We start from the raw sequence: 19,709 nt of genomic DNA on the forward strand, positions 1-19,709 counted from the left end.
TCCCAAACGCCTGAAGGTACCACGTTAATCTGTACAAACAATAGTACGCAAGTATAAACACCATGGGACCACACAGCCGTCATACCACTCAGGAAGGAGACGCGTTCTGTCTCATAGAGATGAACGTACGTTGGTGCGAAAATCAATCCCAGAACAACAGCAAAGGACCTTGTGAAGATGCTGGAGGAAACAGGTACAAAAGTATCTATATCCACAGTAAAACGAGTCCCAAATTGACATAACCTGAAAGGCCGCTCAGCAAGGAAGAAGCCATTGCTCCAAAACCACCATAAAAAAGCCAGACTACAGTTTGCAATTGTACATGGGGACAAAGATTGTACTTTTTGGAGAAATCTCCTCTGGTCTGATGAAACAAAAATAGAACTGTTTGGCCATAATGACCATCGTCATGTTTGGAGAGGGGGAGGCTTGCAATCCAAAGAACACCATCCCAACCGTGAAGCACAGGGGTGGCAGCATCATGTTGTTGGGGTGCTTTGCTGCAGGAGGGCCACAAAATAGATGGCATCATAAGGTGGGAAAATTATGTGGCTATATTGAAGCAACATCTCAAGACTTCTTGACGCTACCCATCCCTTTAGCGGGATAATTGTCATCAACAACCGCTGAATTGCATAGCGCCACATTTAAATAATATTACAAAAAATATTTATATTCATGAAATCACAAGTGCAATGTAGCAAAACACACCTTAGCCTTTTGTTAATCCACCTGTCGTGTCAGATTTTGAAAATATTTTTTACAGCGAAAGCAATCCAAACGTTTGTGTAAGTTTATCGAAACATTATGTTTACCAAAACATTATGTACACCTAGCATCAAGTAGCTTGGTCATGAAAATCAGAAAAGCAATCAAATTAATAGTTTACCTTTGATGATCTTCGGATGTTTTCACTCACGAGACTCCCAGTTACACAATAAATGTTCCTTTTGTTCCATAAAGATTATTTTTATATCCAAAATACCTCTGTTTGTTTGGCGCGTTATGTTCAGAAATCCACAGGAAAGAGCGGTCACGACAACGCAGACAAATTCTAAATAGTATCCGTAATGTCCACAGAAACATGTCGAACGTTTTTTATAATCAATCCTCAGGTTGTTTTTAAAATATATAATCGATAATACACTGCTCAAAAAAATAAAGGGAACGAGGTATTTTCTATCCTAATCTGTCAATTATATGCATATTCTAGCATCTGGTCCTGAGAAATAGGCCATTTACCTTTGGAACGTTATTTTTCCAAACATAAAAATAGTGCCCCCTAGCTTCAAGAAGTTAAAGCTTGGTCGCAAATGGGTCTTCCAAATGGACAATGACTCCAAAGTTGTGGCAAAATGGCTTAAGGACAACAAAGTCAAGGTATTGGAGTGGCCATACACTGCTCAAAAAAATAAAGGGAACACTAAAATAACACATCCTAGATCTGAATGAATGAAATATTCTTATTAAATACTTTTTTCTTTACATAGTTGAAGGTGCTGACAACAAAATCACACAAAAAATGATCAATGGAAATCAAATTTATCAACCCATGGAGGTCTGGATTTGGAGTCACACTGAAAATTAAAGTGGAAAACCACACTACAGGCTGATCCAACTTTGATGTAATGTCCTTAAAACAAGTCAAAATGAGGCTCAGTAGTGTGTATGACCTCTCTACAACGCCTGGGCATGCTCCTGATGAGGTGGCGGATGGTCTCCTGAGGGATCTCCTCCCAGACCCGGACTAAAGCATCCGCCAACTCCTGGACAGTCTGTGGCGTTGGTGGATGGAGCGAGATATGATGTCCCAGATGTGCTCAATTGGATTCAGGTCTGTGGAACGGGCGGGCCAGTCCATAGCATCAATGCCTTCCTCTTGCAGGAACTGCTGACACACTCCAGCCACATGAGGTCTAGCATTGTCTTGCATTAGGAGAAACCAGGGCCAACCGCACCAGCATATGGTCTCACAAGGGGTCTGAGGATCTCCTCTCGGTACCTAATGGCAGTCAGGCTACCTCTGGCGAGCACATGGAGGACTGTGCCACCCCACACCATGACTGACCCACCGCCAAAACGGTCATGCTGGAGGATGTTGCAGGCAGCAGAACGTTCTCCACGGCATCTCCAGACTCTGTCACGTCTGTCACATGTGCTCAGTGTGAACCTGCTTTCATCTGTGAAGAGCACAGAGCGCCAGTGGCGAATTTGCCAATCTTGGTGTTCTCTGGCAAATGCCAAACGTCCTGCACGGTGTTGGGCTGTAAGCACAACCCCCACCTGCGGACATCGGGCCCTCATACCATCCTCATGGAGTCTGTTTCTGACCGTTTGAGCAGACACATGCACATTTGTGGCCTGCTGGAGGTCATTTTGCAGGGCTCTAGCAGTGCTCCTCTTGCTCCTCCTTGCACAAAGGCGGAGGTAGCGGTGCTGCTGCTGGGTTGTTGCCCTCCTACGGCCTCCTCCACGTCTCCTGATGTACTGGCCTGTCTCCTGGTAGCGCCTCCATGCCCTGGACACTATGCTGACAGACACAGCAAACCTTCTCGCCACAGCTCGCATTGATGTGCCATCCTGGATGAGCTGCACTACCTGAGCCACTTGTGTGGGTTGTAGACTCCGTCTCATGCTACCACTAGAGTGAAAGCACCGCCAGCATTCAAAAGTGACCAAAACATCAGCCAGGAAGCATAGGAACTGGGAAGTGGTCTGTGGTCACCACCTGCAGAACCACTCCTTTATTGGGGGTGTCTTGCTAATTGCCTATAATTTCCACCTGTTGTCTATTCCATTTGCACAACAGCATGTGCAATTTATTGTCAATCAGTGTTGCTTCCTAAGTGGACAGTTTGATTTCACAGAAATGTGATTGACTTGGAGTTACATTGTGTTGTTTAAGTGTTCCCTTTATTTTTTTGAGCAGTGTATATCAAGTGCTACTGTCTTTCTCAGTAGGAGAGGGAAAGGCAATGGCTGCCCAAACTCTGTTGTGCCAAAAAAACGCTACTGGCACCCGGCCATACAATGACGCAATGTTGTCTTTCTCGCTCAATTTTCAAAATAAAAGCCTGAAACTATGTCTAAAGACTGTTGACACCTTGAGGAAGCGATAGGAAAAGGAATCTGGTTGATATCCCTTTAAATAGAGCAAAGGCAGGCTATGGAACATGGAGTTTTCAAAAAAGAAGCCACTTCCTGGTTTGATTTTCTTCAGGGTTTCGCCTGCAATATCAGTTATGTTATACTCACAGACAATATTTTGACAGTTTTGGAAACTTTAGAGTATTTTCTATCCCAATCTGTCAATTATATGCATATTCTAGCATCTGGTCCTGAGAAATAGGCCGTTTACCTTTGGAACGTTATTTTTCCAAACATAAAAATAGTGCCCCCTAGCTTCAAGAAGTTAAAGTTTGGTCGCAAATGGGTCTTCCAAATGGACAATGACTCCAAAGTTGTGGCAAAATGGCTTAAGGACAACAAAGTCAAGGTATTGGAGTGGCCATCACAAAGCTCCGACCTCATTCCTACAGAAAATGTGTGGACAGAACTGAAAAAGCGAGTGCGAGAAAGGAGGCCTACAAATCTGACTCAGTTACACCAGCTCTGTCAGGAGGCCATAATTCACCCAACTTATTGTGGGAAGCTTGTGGAAGGCTACCCAAAATGTTTGACCCAAGTTAAACAATTTAAAGCCAATGCTACCAAATACTAATTGAGTGTATGTAAACTTCTGACCCACTGGGAATGTGATGAAAGAAATAAAAGCTGAAATAAATCATTCTCTCTGCTATTATTCTGACATTTCACATTCTTAAAATAAAGTGGTGATCCTAACTGACCTAAGACAGGGTATTTTTACGAGGATTACGTGTCAGGAATTGTGAAAAACTGAGTTTGCATGTATTTGGCTAAGATGTATGTAAATTTCTGACTTCAACTGTAGATGGCTGCTACAGTCAGCTGGAGGTGGGAGAGAGTCTGCTGCAGACTCCAACTGAAACAGGGCCACCCTTGATCCACTGAGGCCCTTGACCCAGGAACAGAATTAGAAACAGACCTAAGCCTCAGTACCAAACTTAGTACCCAGCCCCACCCTTAGCCCCTGACTCCAAGCCCAGTCCCAGCCAGGAGGACTCCAGTCAGCTTTAAAGAACTACAGGAGCTTGTGGAGCCGTGCTGGGCCCTGGCTCACCATGTGAATGGGAAGGAAATTAAATATTCATACCACTATGTTTGCCCTTGAAGCTGTTCAACTGGACTTTTGGCTATTGGACAAAGTGTGGGCTCTAAACTCCAGTGTATGAAAATGACTGCAGCGCAAGCCTAAAAATAACGAGTTGCTATAGTTATTGCCACTGACCAGAACTATTGAGACTTCTTTAGGATTAGTGGACTGTCCAATTTACAGTAGATATTACGGTGAAAGAATACCATGCTACTGTTTGAGGAGAGTGGACAGTTTTGAACATGAACAAATTAGGAACATTTGGGCAGTCTTGATACAACATTTTGAACAGAAATACAATGGTTCATTAGATCAGTCAAAAACTTTGCACATACACTGCCGCTGTCTACTGGCAAAAATCTAAATTGTACCTGGGCTGGAATAATACATTATGGCCTTTCTCTTGCATTTCAAAGATGATGGTACAAAGAAATATACAAAAAAAGGTTTGTAAAAAGGTTTTCTTTGCATTATATTTTAACAGATCTAATGTGTTATATTCTACTACATTAATTTCACATTTCCACAAACTTCAAAAGTGTTTCCTTTCAAATGGTACCAATAATATGCATATCCTTGCTTCAGGGCCTGAGCTACAGGCAGTTAGATTTGGGTATGTCATTTTAGGCGAAAATTGAAAAAAAGGGCCGATCCTTAAGAGGGGTTAAAGAGAACATCTTTTGAATCCGGTCCTTTGAATTGAAATGACAACTGGCTGCAGAAGCACATCCCCCCCCTCCATCCCTCTCTTTCTATTTCAGTCCTCCTCTTTATCCTATTGATATCCCTCCCCTGTTCATTCTCTTCTCTCTACCTTTATCATTGCTCTTTCTGCCACCCCTCCTTTCTCTCTTCTCTCCATTGTCACTGTCATTTTGTCTTTTGTTTGCTTTTGAGAGACACGCATAGGCACACAAAAGCTGAGTGAACTGCTGGAATAGAGGAGGAAGGATAGAGAGCAGAGCCATCTCTCTACTGAACACAGGCTCATCTCCAAACTTAAAGGGTTCTTTGGCAGTCCCCATAGGAGAACCCTTTGAAGAACCTTTTTAGGTTCCAGGCAGAACACTTTTGGGTTCCATGTAAAACCCTTTCCACAGAGGGCTCTACATGGAACCCGAAAGGGTTTACCTGAAACCAAAAAGGGTTCTACCAGGAACCAAAAAGGGTTCTCCTATGGGGACAGCTGAAGAACCCTTTGGATCTCTTTTTGTCTAAGAGGGTACCCCTCCTTTGTGTCCCCTTGTCTTACTCCATTTTCTGCGAGGGGTAGAGCCTCAGAACAGCACAACTGTACCACTAGTTAATTAAACACTGACCTACTTTACCACATTACTCGCCACTAAGGAATACCATTGCATGAAAAAGCATGCCAGCCCAACCCAGCCATCCTCTACTCTAAATTACAGTTTGCTGAAGCTCAGTGTGTACTGTGGGATAAGGGCTGGATAGGTTCTGATGTGAGCAGATCACAGGTTCCAGCACTACCTCCATTCACCAACAGGGAAGAGAACATTCTCTGTGTTCCAGGTTAATGGGTGGACTATCACTCATATCTTAGAATCAGGATCTGATAATAACAGACTGCAAATGCCAAGCTTGCATGAAACGCTCTGCTCAGATGGCCACCATTTTCAGATTACATTAAGAGCCCAGATAAGAGGGAACATTCAAAGCAATGAAAAGACCTCAAAGCCAGTGGTGTTGTTTTGTGATAAAAAATTATTGAAAGTGTGTGCATGTGGGGAGGGATCTGAAGTGAGGACATATAGGGGTACATCAGACAGATGGGAACAGTTCTGCTAATATGTCTGAGTGGGCAGACGGGAATGGGGACGACGCTATGCAGACCTTGCTGCTACGGACAAAAGGGATGCAATTAGGACATTTAACTTCCAGCAGGGCTCTCACATCCTGCATGCTTCTAAGAAGAAGAAGAAACATACACTATGTATTTCATGTCTATCCTTAATCATTGTTTTTTTGGGGCGCAGGGCTGCCTGGTTGTCATGGCAACCAGAAAAAGTGAGCTGACCCTCCTTGGGATGTCTCAATCTCACTCTGTGCACATCTCTCTCCTCTTTCCTCACCACTCGGGCTCCCGGGTGGCGTAGTGGTCTAAGGCACTGCATCTCAGTGCTAGAGGCATCACTGCAGATACCCTGGTTCGATTCCAGGCTGTATCACAACCGGCTGTAATTGGGAGTTCCATAGGCCGGTGCACAATTGGCCCAGTGTTGTCCGGGTTTGGCCGTAGGCAGTCATAGTAAATAAGAATTTGTCTTAACTGACTTGCCTAGTTAAATAAAAATTCCTCTATTCCCCATCCTCCTCATTTCAAATGATCCACATAAAGGGTATAGAGATATACTCGTTCATTTCCAGTGACCCATCTTTTCTCTTTTTTATCTCCTGGACTAATAAGGGCCTTTTTACAGTTATTATCTCCTGTCTGAGGTGGTCCATGTCAGGGATCCATCCATTCAGAACAGGAGAGTAGCCCCCTACCAAGCGAGACTAGCCCACACAGAGGAATATCTTCCCGTGATGGATTGAGGGGAGTTTCATTAAAGAACAAGTTGTGGTTGTGAGTGTCTGAAAGTGATAATGTGATAGTGTGTGTGTGTGAGTGAGAAAGAGAGAGAGAGTGTGAATGTCTGAAAATGATAACACACACACCAGTGGAGGCTGCTGAGGGGAGGACAGCTCATAATAATGGCTGTAGTGGAGCGAATGAAATAGCATCAAAAACATGGTAACCACCAACCTCCTGTGACACACGCACAAACACAGGATCAGCCCCACACACAGCCAGGGCCTGTTCCAGAGACAGAGGCCTGTTTTGGCTGATAAATGAGGAACACAAGTGGCTCACACAAGGCTGTCAGCTATCCTTATCTCCCTCCATCCATCAGCACAGCCAGACCTTCCCTATCTGCCAGGATAAAGGAACACACCCAACTCCTCACACACCAGCTGCATACCAACAGATGTTACCACATAAATGAACAGACTTTAGCCTAGGTGTGAAGCATACAGCAACATACTGTGTCATTAGTGATTACATTAAGTACAGAGCTTGATAGAGACAGATATTGAGTAATCTATAAATCCCGTGTCTCCTCAATGAGTGTCTGTCATCTGTCATGATGAGAGTGGGGTTCAACCCTCATTAATGGAGTTCTACCCTCATTAAACATTATGATCCCCAGCCTCACTGACAGGATCAATTAATGAACAATAGCCCAACGTGATTAAGATTTAATCGACTCCTACGACTCATCCCTCAGAACATGGCCACAGAGACAGAGGCCTGGTGAGGCTTGATGTTCAGGACTGGAGAACACAGAGATATTTAGTCGTATCTATATTGGGGAACAGCCCTGACTTAAAATGAACATGAGCCCAGGCAATAGCAGCTCAGCACAGACTGTGAACACAGCACTCCCAACCAATCTGCTCAAAATACACTCACTAAGAAGTCAAACTATTTTTATTGCAACATACAGTTGAAGTCGGAAGTTTACATACACTTACAGTGGGGCAAAAAAGTATTTAGTCAGCCGCCAATTGTGCAAGTTCTCCCACTTAAAAAGATGAGAGAGGCCTGTAATTTTCATCATAGGTACACTTCAACTATGACAGACAAAATGAGAAAAGAAAATCCAGAAAATCACATTGTAGAATTTTTAATGAATTTATTTGCAAATTATGGTGGAAAATATGTATTTGGTCAATAACAAAAGTTTATCTCTATACTTTGTTATATACCCTTTGTTGGCAATGACAGAGGTCATACGTTTTCTGTCAAATGTGATGGGTCATTTCGCGGGACGTATTGACTGAAATAAACCGATTTGAAGACAAGTCTTCTGTAAGTCTTCACAAGGTTTTCACACACTGTTGCTGGTATTTTGGCCCATTCCTCCATGCAGATCTCCTCTAGAGCAGTGATGTTTTGGGGCTGTTGCTGGGCAACACAGACTTTCATTTCCCTCCAAAGATTTTCTATGGGGTTGAGATCTGGAGACTGGCTAGGCCACTCTAGGACCTTGAAATGCTTCTTACGAAGCCACTCCTTCATGCTGAAAGACCCAGCCACGTTTCATCTTCAATGCCCTTGCTGATGGAAGGAGGTTTTCACTAAAAATCTCACAATACATGGCCCCATTCATTCTTTCCTTTACACGGATCAGTCGTCTTGGTCCCTTTGCAGAAAAACAGCCCCAAAGCATGATGTTTCCACCCCCATGCTTCACAGTAGGTATGGTATTCTTTGGATGCAACTCAGCATTCTTTGTCCTCCAAAACACGACGAGTTGAGTTTTTATCAAAAAGTTATATTTTGGTTTCATCTGACCATATGACATTCTCCCAATCTTCTTCTGGATCACCCAAATGCTCTCTAGCAAACTTCAGACGGGCCTGGACATGTACTGGCTTAAGCAGGGGGACACGTCTGGCACTGCAGGATTTGAGTCCCTGGCGGCGTAGTGTGTTACTGATGGTAGGCTTTGTTACTTTGGTCCCAGCTCTCTGCAGGTCATTCACTAGGTCCCTCCGTGTGGTTCTGGGATTTTTGCTCACCGTTCTTGTGATTTTTTTTCTCATTTTGTCTGTCATAGTTGAAGTGTACCTATGATGGAAATTATAGGCCTCTCTCATCTTTTTAAGTGGGAGAACTTGCACAATTGGTGTCTGACTAAATACTTTTTTGCCCCACTGTAGGTTGGAGTCATTAACCACTCCACAAAATTCTTGTTAACAAACTATAGTTTTGGCAAGTTGGTGAGGACATCTACTTTATGTATGACAGAACTCATTTTTCCAACAATTGTTTACAGACAGATTATTTCACTTATAATTCACTGCATCACAATTCCAGTGGGTCAGAAGTTTACATACACTAAGTTGACTGTGCCTTTAAACAGTCTGGAAAATTCCAGAAAATGACATCTTCTGATAGGCTAATTGACATCATTTGAATCAATTGGAGGTGTACCTGTGCATATTTCAAGGCCTACCTTAAAACTCAGTGCCTCTTTGCTTGACATCATGGGAAAAGCTAAAGAAATCATCCAATACCTCAGACAAAAATTGTAGACCTCCACGAGTCTGGTTCATCCTTGGGAGCAATTTCCAAATGCCTTCAGGTACCATGTTCATCTGTACAAACAATAGTACGCAAGTATAAACACCATGGGACCAAGCAGTCGTCATACCACTCAGGAAGGAGACGCATTCTGTCTCCAGAGATAAACGTACTTTGGTGCGAAAAGTGCAAATCAATCCCAGAACAACAACAAAGGATCTTGTGAAGATGCTGGAGGAAACAGGTACACAAGTATCTACATCCACAGTAAAACAAGTCCTATATCAACAAAACCTGAAAGGCCGCTCAGCAAGGAAGAAGCCACTGTTCCAAACCACCATAAAAAAGCCAGACTACAGTTTGCAACTGCACATGGGGACAAAGATCGTACTTTTTGGAGAAATGTCCTCTGGTCTGATGAAACAAAATTAGAACTGTTTGGCCATAATGACCATTGTTATGTTTGGAGGAAAAAGGGGGAGGCTTGCAAGCTGAAGAACACCATCCCAACTGTGAAGCACGGGGGTGGCAGTATCATGTTGTGGGGGTGCTTTGCTGCAGGAGGTACTGGTGCACTTCACAAAATAGATAGCATCATGAGAAGAAAAATTATGTGGATATATTGAAGCAACATCTCAAGACATCAGTCAGGAAGTTAAAGCTTGGTCACAAATTGGTGTTCCAAATGGACAATGACCCCAAGCATACTTCCAAAGTTGTGGCAAAATGTCTTAAGGACAACAAAGTCAAGGTGTTGGAGTGGCCATCAGAAAGCCTTGACTGGGAATGTGATGAAAGAAAGAAAGAATTCTCTATACTATTATTCTGACATTTCACATTCTTAAAATAAACTGGTGATCCTAACTGACCTAAGACAGGGACGTTTTACTGGGATTAAAAGTCAGGAATTGTGAGTTTAAATGTATTTGGTTAATGTGTATATAAAACTTTCAACTTCAACTGTATCTATTTTAATACAGACCTATCTCAAAACATCAGCTGCTCCGCTTGCTCCATTGCTCAGGCACTAATGCACACACACACACACACACACACACACACACACACACACACACACACACACACACACACACACACACACACACACACACACACACACACACACACACACACACACACACACTCTCACACACACACACACAAAATTATGTGATATCACACAGAGTTCTGAGACTCAAACACACACACACACACAAACACACACACACACAATTATGTGATATCACACAGAGTTCTGACACTCAGACACACACACACACACACACAAAAAAAAAACACACAAACGCACACACACACAATTCTGTGATATCACACACAAACACACACACACACACACACACACACACACACACACACACACACACACACACACACACACACACACACACACACACACACACACACACACACACACACACACACAGACAAACACAAAGAAAGGCAGCAGGGTTAATTACCAGGCATCTAAATGTCATTTGGACAGGGACCCTACTGAGCGCTGGCTCAGAGAAGCACATTGCATCCAGCCATGTCATGTGATTTACACCTTCATGACCGCAGCTCATTAGTGAGAGCACAGAAAGGGCATTAACAGAAAGACAAAGAAAGATTACCTTCAGGATGGATTCCCTACTATTCTCCAACTCTTGTAGTAAGAGACAAAGATAGACTCACTCACATAAAACACACACACGAGCTAAAACACACACACAAGACGAGATGGTTTGGGATGAATTAGACCGCAGAGTGAAGGAAAAGCAGCCAACAAGTGCTCAGAATGTGTGGGAACTCCTTCAAGAACTGCTGGAAAAGCATTCCAGGTGAAGCTGGTTGAGCGAATGCCAAGAGTGTGCAAAGCTGTCATCAAGGCAAAGGGTGTTTACTTTGAAGAATCTCACATATAAAATATGTTTAAATTTGTTTATCAATTTTTTGGTTATTACATGATTCCATATGTGTTTTTCATAGTTTTGATATCTTCACTATTATTCTACAATGTGAAAATAGTAAAAAATAATGAAAAACCCTGGAATTACTAGGTGTGTCTACATTTTTGACTGGTACTACACTACTGTTCAAAAGTTTGGGGTCACTTAGAAATGTCCTTGTCTTTGAAAGAAAAGCACATTTTTGTCCATTAAAATAACATCAAATTGATCCGAAATACAGTGTAGACATTGCTAATGTTGTAAATGACTATTGTAGCTTGAAACGGCTGAGTATTAATGGAATATCTACATAGGCTTACAGAGTCCCATTATCAGCAACCACTTGCTAATAGTTCATATGTTAGCTAATAAAAGCTAATCCAAGTTTATCATTTTAAAAGGCTAATTGATTATTAGAAAACCCGTTTGCAATGATGTTAGCACAGCTGAAAACTGCTGTGCTAATTAAAGAAGCAATAAACCTGGCCTTCTTTAGTCTAGTTGAGTATCTGGAGCATCAGCATTTGTGGGTTTGATTACAGGCTCAAAATGGCCAGAAACAAAGAACTTTCTTCTGAAACTCATCAGTCTATTCTTGTTCTGCGAAATGAAGGGTATTTCATGCGAGAAATAGGCAAGAAACTGAAGAACTCGTACAACGCTGTGAACTACTCCCTTCACAGAACAGTGCAAATGGTCTCTAACCAGAATAGAAAGAGGAGTGGGAGGCCCCAGTGCACAACTGAGGAAGAGGACAAGTATATTAACAACGGCTCAACTGTGAAGTGGTAGGCCACACAAGCTCATAGAACGGGACCGCTGAGTGTTGAAGAGTGTAGCGCGTAAAAAATAATCTGCCCTCAGTTCACTCCTGAGTTACAAACTGCCCCTGGGAGCAACTTCAACACAAGAACTGTTTGTCGTAAGCTTCATGAAATTGGTTTCCATGGCCGAGCAGCCGCACACAAGCCTAAGATCACCATGCACAATGCCAAGAGTCAGCTGGAGTGGTTTAAAGCTCACAATTCTTCACTCTTCACCATCTGGCAGTTGACACATCTGGATTTGGTGGATGCCAGGGGAACGCTACCTGCCCAATGGATAGAGCCAACGGTAAAGTTTGGTGGAGGAGGTATAATGGTCGGAGGCTGTTTTTCATGGTTCAGGCTAGGCCCCTTAGTTTCATTGAAGGGAAATCTTAATGCTATAGCATACAATGACATTCTAGACAATTCTTTATTTCCAACTTTGTGGCAACAGTTTGGGGAAGACCCTTTCCTGTTTCAGCGTGCACAAAGCTAGGTCCATACAGAAATGGTTTGTCGAGATCGGTGTGGGAGAACTTGACTGGCCTGCACAGAGCCCTGACCTCAACCCAATCAAACACCTATGGGATGAATTGGAACACTGATTGCGAGCCAGGCCTAATCGCCCCACATCTGTACCCGACCTCACTAATGCTTTTGTGGATGAATGGAACCCAAGTCCCCGTAGCAATGTTACAACATCTAGTGGAAAGCCTTCCCAGAAGAGTGGGGGCTGTTATAGCTGTGGAGTGGAGGCTGATTTTGGAATGAGATGGTCGACGGGCATGTGTCCACATACTGCTGTACATATCGTTCTTACTATATCTGTTGGTGTATATACAGTGCCTTCAGAAAGTATTCACACCATTTGACTTTTTCATAATTTTGTTGCATTACAGCCTGAATTTAAAATGGATTACATTTTTTTATGTTGGTTACTGGCCTACACACAATACCCCAGGTCTAAACCCTACCTCCGCCCATCTCCCTGTGTGCCTGCTGCCTCTTGGGCTTCCGTGTCCCCTCGTATCGTCGCCGTTCCTCTTTTGCTGCCTCCGCCTGCTTCCATGGCAGGGTCTTATCCCCTGCCATTACCTCCTTAAAGGTCCAGGATGTCCTCCACTCACTTTTCTCAGGATCCCTGCTTCTCTTGAACACGCTGCTTGGTCCGTTGGTGGTGGGATCTTCTGTCACGTTCGTCATAATGATGAGACCAAGGCGCAGCGTGAGCAGAGTTCCACATAATTTTAATAAACTGAAACTCACCTAACAAAACAACAAACAACCAAACGAAACGTGAAGCTACTGGTGTGCACTAAGGCAACTACACATAGACAAGATCCCACAACACAAATTAGGAAAATGGCTACCTAAATATGATCGATTAACAGCTGTCTCTGATTGGGATCCATATCAGGCCAACATAGACATACAAAACTCCTAGACATACAAAACCCCTAGACATACAAAAACTAGAATACCCACTCTAGTCACACCCTGACCTAACCAAAATATATAGAAAAACAGAGATATCTAAGGTCAGGGTGTGACAATTACAAATGATTAACAAATAAAAATGTATTGAGTCAATAACTATTCAACCCCTTTGTTATGGCAAGCCTAAACAAGTTCAGGAGTAAAAATGTGCTTAACAAGCCACACAATATGTTGCATGGACTCACTCTGTGTGCAATAAATGTGTTTCACATGATTTTTTTAACAACTACCTCAATACACCCAGTCACTACAAATATACAGGTGCCCTTCCTAACTCAGTTGCTAAAGAGGAAGGAAACTGCTCAGGAATTTCACCATGAGGCCAATGGTCATTTTTAAAACAGTTACGGAGTTGAATGGTTTTGATAGGCAAAAACTGGGGATGGATCAACATCATTGAAGTAATACTTCAAACAAATGTGACAAAGCAATTAACTATTTTTTTCCTGAATACAAAGTGTTATGCTTAGGGCAAATACAATACAATACATTACTAAGTACCCCTCTCCATACTTTCAAACATAGTGGTGGCTGCATCATGTTATGGGTATGCTAGTAATCATTAAGGGCTGGGAGTTTTTCAGGATAAAAAAAAGGAGCGGAATGGAGCTTAGCACAGGCAAAATCCTACAGGAAGACCTGGCTGTCCACTTTCCACCAGACACTGGAAGAGGAATTCACCTTTCAGCAGGACAATAACCTAAAACACAATGTCAAATTTACACTGGAGTTGCTTACCAAGAAGGCAGTGAATGTTCATGAGTGGCGAGTTACAGTTTTGACTTAAATCTACTGGAAAATCTATGGCAAGACCTTAAAATGGTTGTCTATAAATGATTAACAACCAATTTCACAGAGCTTGAAGAATGAGAGTGAGTGAGAGTAATGAGAATGAGAGTAATGTGGAAACCTCTTTGAGACTTACGCAGAAAAACTCACAGCTGTAATCGCTGCCAAAGATGCTTCTACAAAGTATTGACTCAGGGGTGTGAATACTTATGGAAATGAGATACAGTATTTCTGTATTTAATGTTCAATCAAAAATAAAATAGCAAAACATTCTAAAAACATGTTTTCACTTTGTCATTATGGGGTATTGTGTGTAGATTAATTTAATCAATTTTGAATTCAGGCTGTAACACAACAAAATGTGGAATAAGTCAAGGGGTATGAATACTTTCTGAAGGCTCTGTACGCATAGATTGCATTTGGATTACTGATACAGTGTTATTTGGGTTTTTAACTGAATTCTTTCTGATATTCTCTATTATTTATTACTTGTGTACTTGTTTGACATTTTACTGCACTAGGAGCTAGTAACACAAGCATTTCGCTGCACCGCGATAACATCTGCTAAACTGTGTACTGTATGCCACCAATAAACTTGATTTGATACCTTGCCAAGAATAAACAGAGATAATATTGTCACCCTGGCCACTTACCAGGCCTGTCAATCATGTTACTTCTAAACAAATCCTCCTTAATATCATCCTCCTATGTTAACCCTTTGTGAAGAGTCACCAACCTCTGTGCTCTAAAATAAACGTGAAGAACAGAGAGAAAGAGCTGATGATGATGACATTGTAGTGTAATACAGAAAATCCCCATCAATTGGATGAGTCACTATTATGTAGGTGGATGGAAATGATCCAAACATTATTTTGAACATACTAATAATAAACTACATTAGTCAATCTGACTCCATTATCATGTGAATGCTATTGGCCCAGAATGGTATCCAGAGGGAATATAGCCAGGGTTGCGAGCCTTGCGTAACCACTCGGAATACTATAAAATGCACGTGTCTAGGTTTACCGTTATGCAATTATTAAGAGGCTGAGGAACAAGGAGCTAATATTTTGCAATCAATGTCTTAGCATTCAATTATTCAGTTAACCTCAGAGATGCACAGCTAGATACCAAGCATATATCCTATGTGCCTTTTGGAAAGTATTCAGACCACTTGACTTTTTCAACATTTTCTTAAGTTACATCCTTATTTTAAAGTGGATTAAATAAAAAATAAAATCCTCTGCAATCTACACACAATACCCCATAATGACAAAGCAAAAATGTCACACCCTGATCTGGTTCACCTGTCCTTGTGATTGTTTCCACCCCCCTCCACCCCCTCCTCCACTATCCCCGGTGTATACAGTTGAAGTCGGAAGTTTACAGACACTTAGGTTGGACTCATAAAAACTCGTTTTTCAACCACTCCACAAATTTCTTGTTAACTAACTATAGTTTTGGCAAGTTGGTTAGGACATCTACAAGTCATTTTTCCAACAGTTATTACCAGACAGATTATTTAACTTATAATTCACTGTATCACAATTCCAGTGGGTCAGAAGTTTACATACACTAAGTTGACTGTGCCTTTAAACAGCTTAGAAAATTCCAGAAAATGATGTCATGGCTTTAGAAGCTTCTGATAGGCTAATTGACATCATTTGAGTCAATTGGAGGTCTACCTGTGGATTTATTTCAAGGCCTATCTTAAAACTCAGTGCCTCTTTGCTTGACATCACGGGAAAATTAAATATTGTAGACCTCCACAAGTCTGGTTCATCCTTGAGAGCAATTTCCAAATGCCTGAAGGTACAACGTTCATCTGTACAAACAATAGTACGCAAGTATAAACGCCATGGGATCACGCAGCCGTCATACCGCTCAGGAAGGAGACGCGTTCTGTCTCATAGAGATGAACGTACATTGGTGCGAAAAGTGCAAATAAATCCCAGAACAACAGCAAAGGACCTTGTGAAGATGCTGGAGGAAACGGGTATAAAAGTATCTACAGTGCCTTGCGAAAGTATTCGGCCCCCTTGAACTTTGCGACATTTTGCCACATTTCAGGCTTCAAACATGAAGATATAAAACTGTATTTTTTTGTGAAGAATCAACAACAAGTGGGACACAATCATGAAGTGGAACGACATTTATTGGATATTTCAAACTTTTTTAACAAATCAAAAACTGAAAAATTGGGCGTGCAAAATTATTCAGCCCCCTTAAGTTAATACTTTGTAGCGCCACCTTTTGCTGTGATTACAGCTGTAAGTCGCTTGGGGTATGTCTCTATCAGTTTTGCATATCGAGAGACTGAAATTTTTTCCCATTCCTCCTTGCAAAACAGCTCGAGCTCAGTGAGGTTGGATGGAGAGCATTTGTGAACAGCAGTTTTCAGTTCTTTCCACAGATTCTCGATTGGATTCAGGTCTGGACTTTGACTTGGCCATTCTAACACCTGGATATGTTTATTTTTGAACCATTCCATTGTAGATTTTGCTTTATGTTTTGGATCATTGTCTTGTTGGAAGACAAATCTCCGTCCCAGTCTCAGGTCTTTTGCAGACTCCATCAGGTTTTCTTCCAGAATGGTCCTGTATTTGGCTCCATCCATCTTCCCATCAATTTTAACCATCTTCCCTGTCCCTGCTGAAGAAAAGCAGGCCCAAACCATGATGCTGCCACCACCATGTTTGACAGTGGGGATGGTGTGTTCAGCTGTGTTGCTTTTATGCTGAACATAACGTTTTGCATTGTTGCCAAAAAGTTCAATTTTGGTTTCATCTGACCAGAGCACCTTCTTCCACATGTTTGGTGTGTCTCCCAGGTGGCTTGTGGCAAACTTTAAACAACACTTTTTATGGATATCTTTAAGAAATGGCTTTCTTCTTGCCACTCTTCCATAAAGGCCAGATTTGTGCAATATACGACTGATTGTTGTCCTATGGACAGAGTCTCCCACCTCAGCTGTAGATCTCTGCTGTTCATCCAGAGTGATCATGGGCCTCTTGGCTGCATCTCTGATCAGTCTTCTCCTTGTATGAGCTGAAAGTTTAGAGGGATGGCCAGGTCTTTGTAGATTTGCAGTGGTCTGATACTCCTTCCATTTCAATATTATCGCTTGCACAGTGCTCCTTGGGATGTTTAAAGCTTGGGAAATCTTTTTGTATCCAAATCCGGCTTTAAACTTCTTCACAACAGTATATCGGACCTGCCTGGTGTGTTCCTTGTTCTTCATGATGCTCTCTGCGCTTTTAACGGACCTCTGAGACTATCACAGTGCAGGTGCATTTATACGGAGACTTGATTACACACAGGTGGATTGTATTTATCATCATTAGTCATTTAGGTCAACATTGGATCATTCAGAGATCCTCACTGAACTTCTGGAGAGAGTTTGCTGCACTGAAAGTAAAGGGGCTGAATAATTTTGCACGCCCAATTTGTCAGTTTTTGATTTGTTAAAAAACTTTGAAATATCCAATAAATGTCGTTCCACTTCATGATTGTGTCCCACTTGTTGTTGATTCTTCACAAAAAAATACAGTTTTATATCTTTATGTTTGAAGCCTGAAATGTGGCAAAAGGTCGCAAAGTTCAAGGGGGCCGAATACTTTCGCAAGGCACTGTATATCCACAGTAAAACGAGTCCAATATCGACATAACCTGAAAGGTCGCTCAGCAAGGAAGAAGCCACTGCTCCAAAACTGCCATAAAAAAGACTATGGTTTGTAACTGCACATGGGGACAAAGATCGCACTTTTTGGAGAAATGTCCTCTGGTCTGATGAAACAAAAATAGAACTGTTTGGCCATAATAACCATCGTTATGTTTGGAGGAAAAAGGGGGAAGCTTGCAAGCTGAAGAACACCATGTGGGGGTGCTTTGCTGCAGGAGGGACTGGTGCACTTCACAAAATAGATGGCATTATGAGGCAGGAAAATTATGTGGATATATTGAAGCAACATCTCAAGACATCAGTCAGGAAGTTAAAGCTTGGTCGCAAATGGGTCTTCCAAATGGACAATGACCCCAAGCATACTTCCAAAGTTGTGGCAAAATGGCTTAAGGACAACCAAGTCAAGGTATTGGAGTGGCCATCACAAAGCTCTGACCTCAATCCTATGGAACATTTGTGGGCAGAACTGAAAAAGCGTGTGTGAGCAAAGAGGCCTACAAACCTGACTCAGTTACACCAGCTCTGTCAGGAGGGATGGGCCAAAATTCACCCAACTTATTGTGGGAAGCCTGTGAAAGGCTACCAAAGTGTTTGACTCAAGTTAAACAATTTAAAGGCAATGATACCAAATACTAATTGAGTGTATGTAAACTTCTGACCCACTGGGAATGTGATGAACGAAATGAAAGCTGAAATAAATAATTATCTCTGCTATTATGGGGGGGCAGGGTAGCCTAGTGGTTAGAGTGTTGGACTAGTAACCGGAAGGTTGCAAGTTCAAACCCCCGAGCTGACAAGGTACAAATCTGTCGTTCTGCCCCTGAACAGGCAGTTAACCCCCCATCATTGAAAATAAGAATTTGTTCTTAACTGACTTGCCTAGTAAAATAAATAAACTACAAATTATTCTGACATTTCACATTCTTTCTTAAAATAAACTGGTGATTCTAACTGACCTAAGACTGGGAATTTTTACGAGGATTAAATGTCAGGAATTGTGAAAAACTAAGTTTAAATGTATTTGGCTAAGGTGTATATAAACTTCCAACTTCAACTGCATCTATTTTAATACCAACCTATCTCAAAACATCACTAATCATTGAAAATTATAAATTACCTAATGGATCATGATAATTTTTAAGTTTTGAAAGGCCGCCTATCCCCTTGTACTGTTTTTGGACTCAAATCTGGTTTCTGACCCCTGTCTGCCCTGACTTCGAGACTACCAATCGTCTGATACTGTTTGGACTCTGACCTGATATATGAACTCTCGCCTGTCCCCAACCTGCCTTGTTATAATAAATGTGGGTCTCGCCTTGTGCCCTTATGGAAAAAGGTTTTTAGAAATATTTGCAAATTGATAAAAATAATAATAATAATTGAAATACCTTATTTACATACTGTAAGTATTCAGACCCTTTGCTTTGAGACTTTAAATTGAGCTCAGGTGCATCCTGTTTCCATTGACCATCCGTGACATGTTTCTACAACTTGATTGGAGTCCACCTGTGGTACATTCAATTGATTGGACATGATTTGAAAAGGCACAAACCTGTATATATAAGGTCCCACAGTTGACAGTGCATGTCAGAGCAAAAACCAAGCCATGAGGTCAAAGGAATTCTCCGTAAAGCTCCGAGACAGGATTGCGTCGATGCAC

General features: G+C 41.9%; 1 protein-coding gene across 3 annotated transcripts in view; it reads right to left on the bottom strand.

Moving 5' to 3' along the window:
- The window catches only part of LOC110495228 (N-terminal EF-hand calcium-binding protein 2), a 150,611-nt gene that overhangs the window by 93,038 nt on the left and 37,864 nt on the right, over window positions 1-19,709 (bottom strand). The gene's annotated exons all lie outside the window — the stretch shown is intronic.

The sequence above is a fragment of the Oncorhynchus mykiss genome, chromosome 2 (assembly GCF_057628025.1).
Source record: "Oncorhynchus mykiss isolate SJ-2025 chromosome 2, ASM5762802v1, whole genome shotgun sequence".
NCBI lineage: Eukaryota > Metazoa > Chordata > Actinopteri > Salmoniformes > Salmonidae > Oncorhynchus > Oncorhynchus mykiss.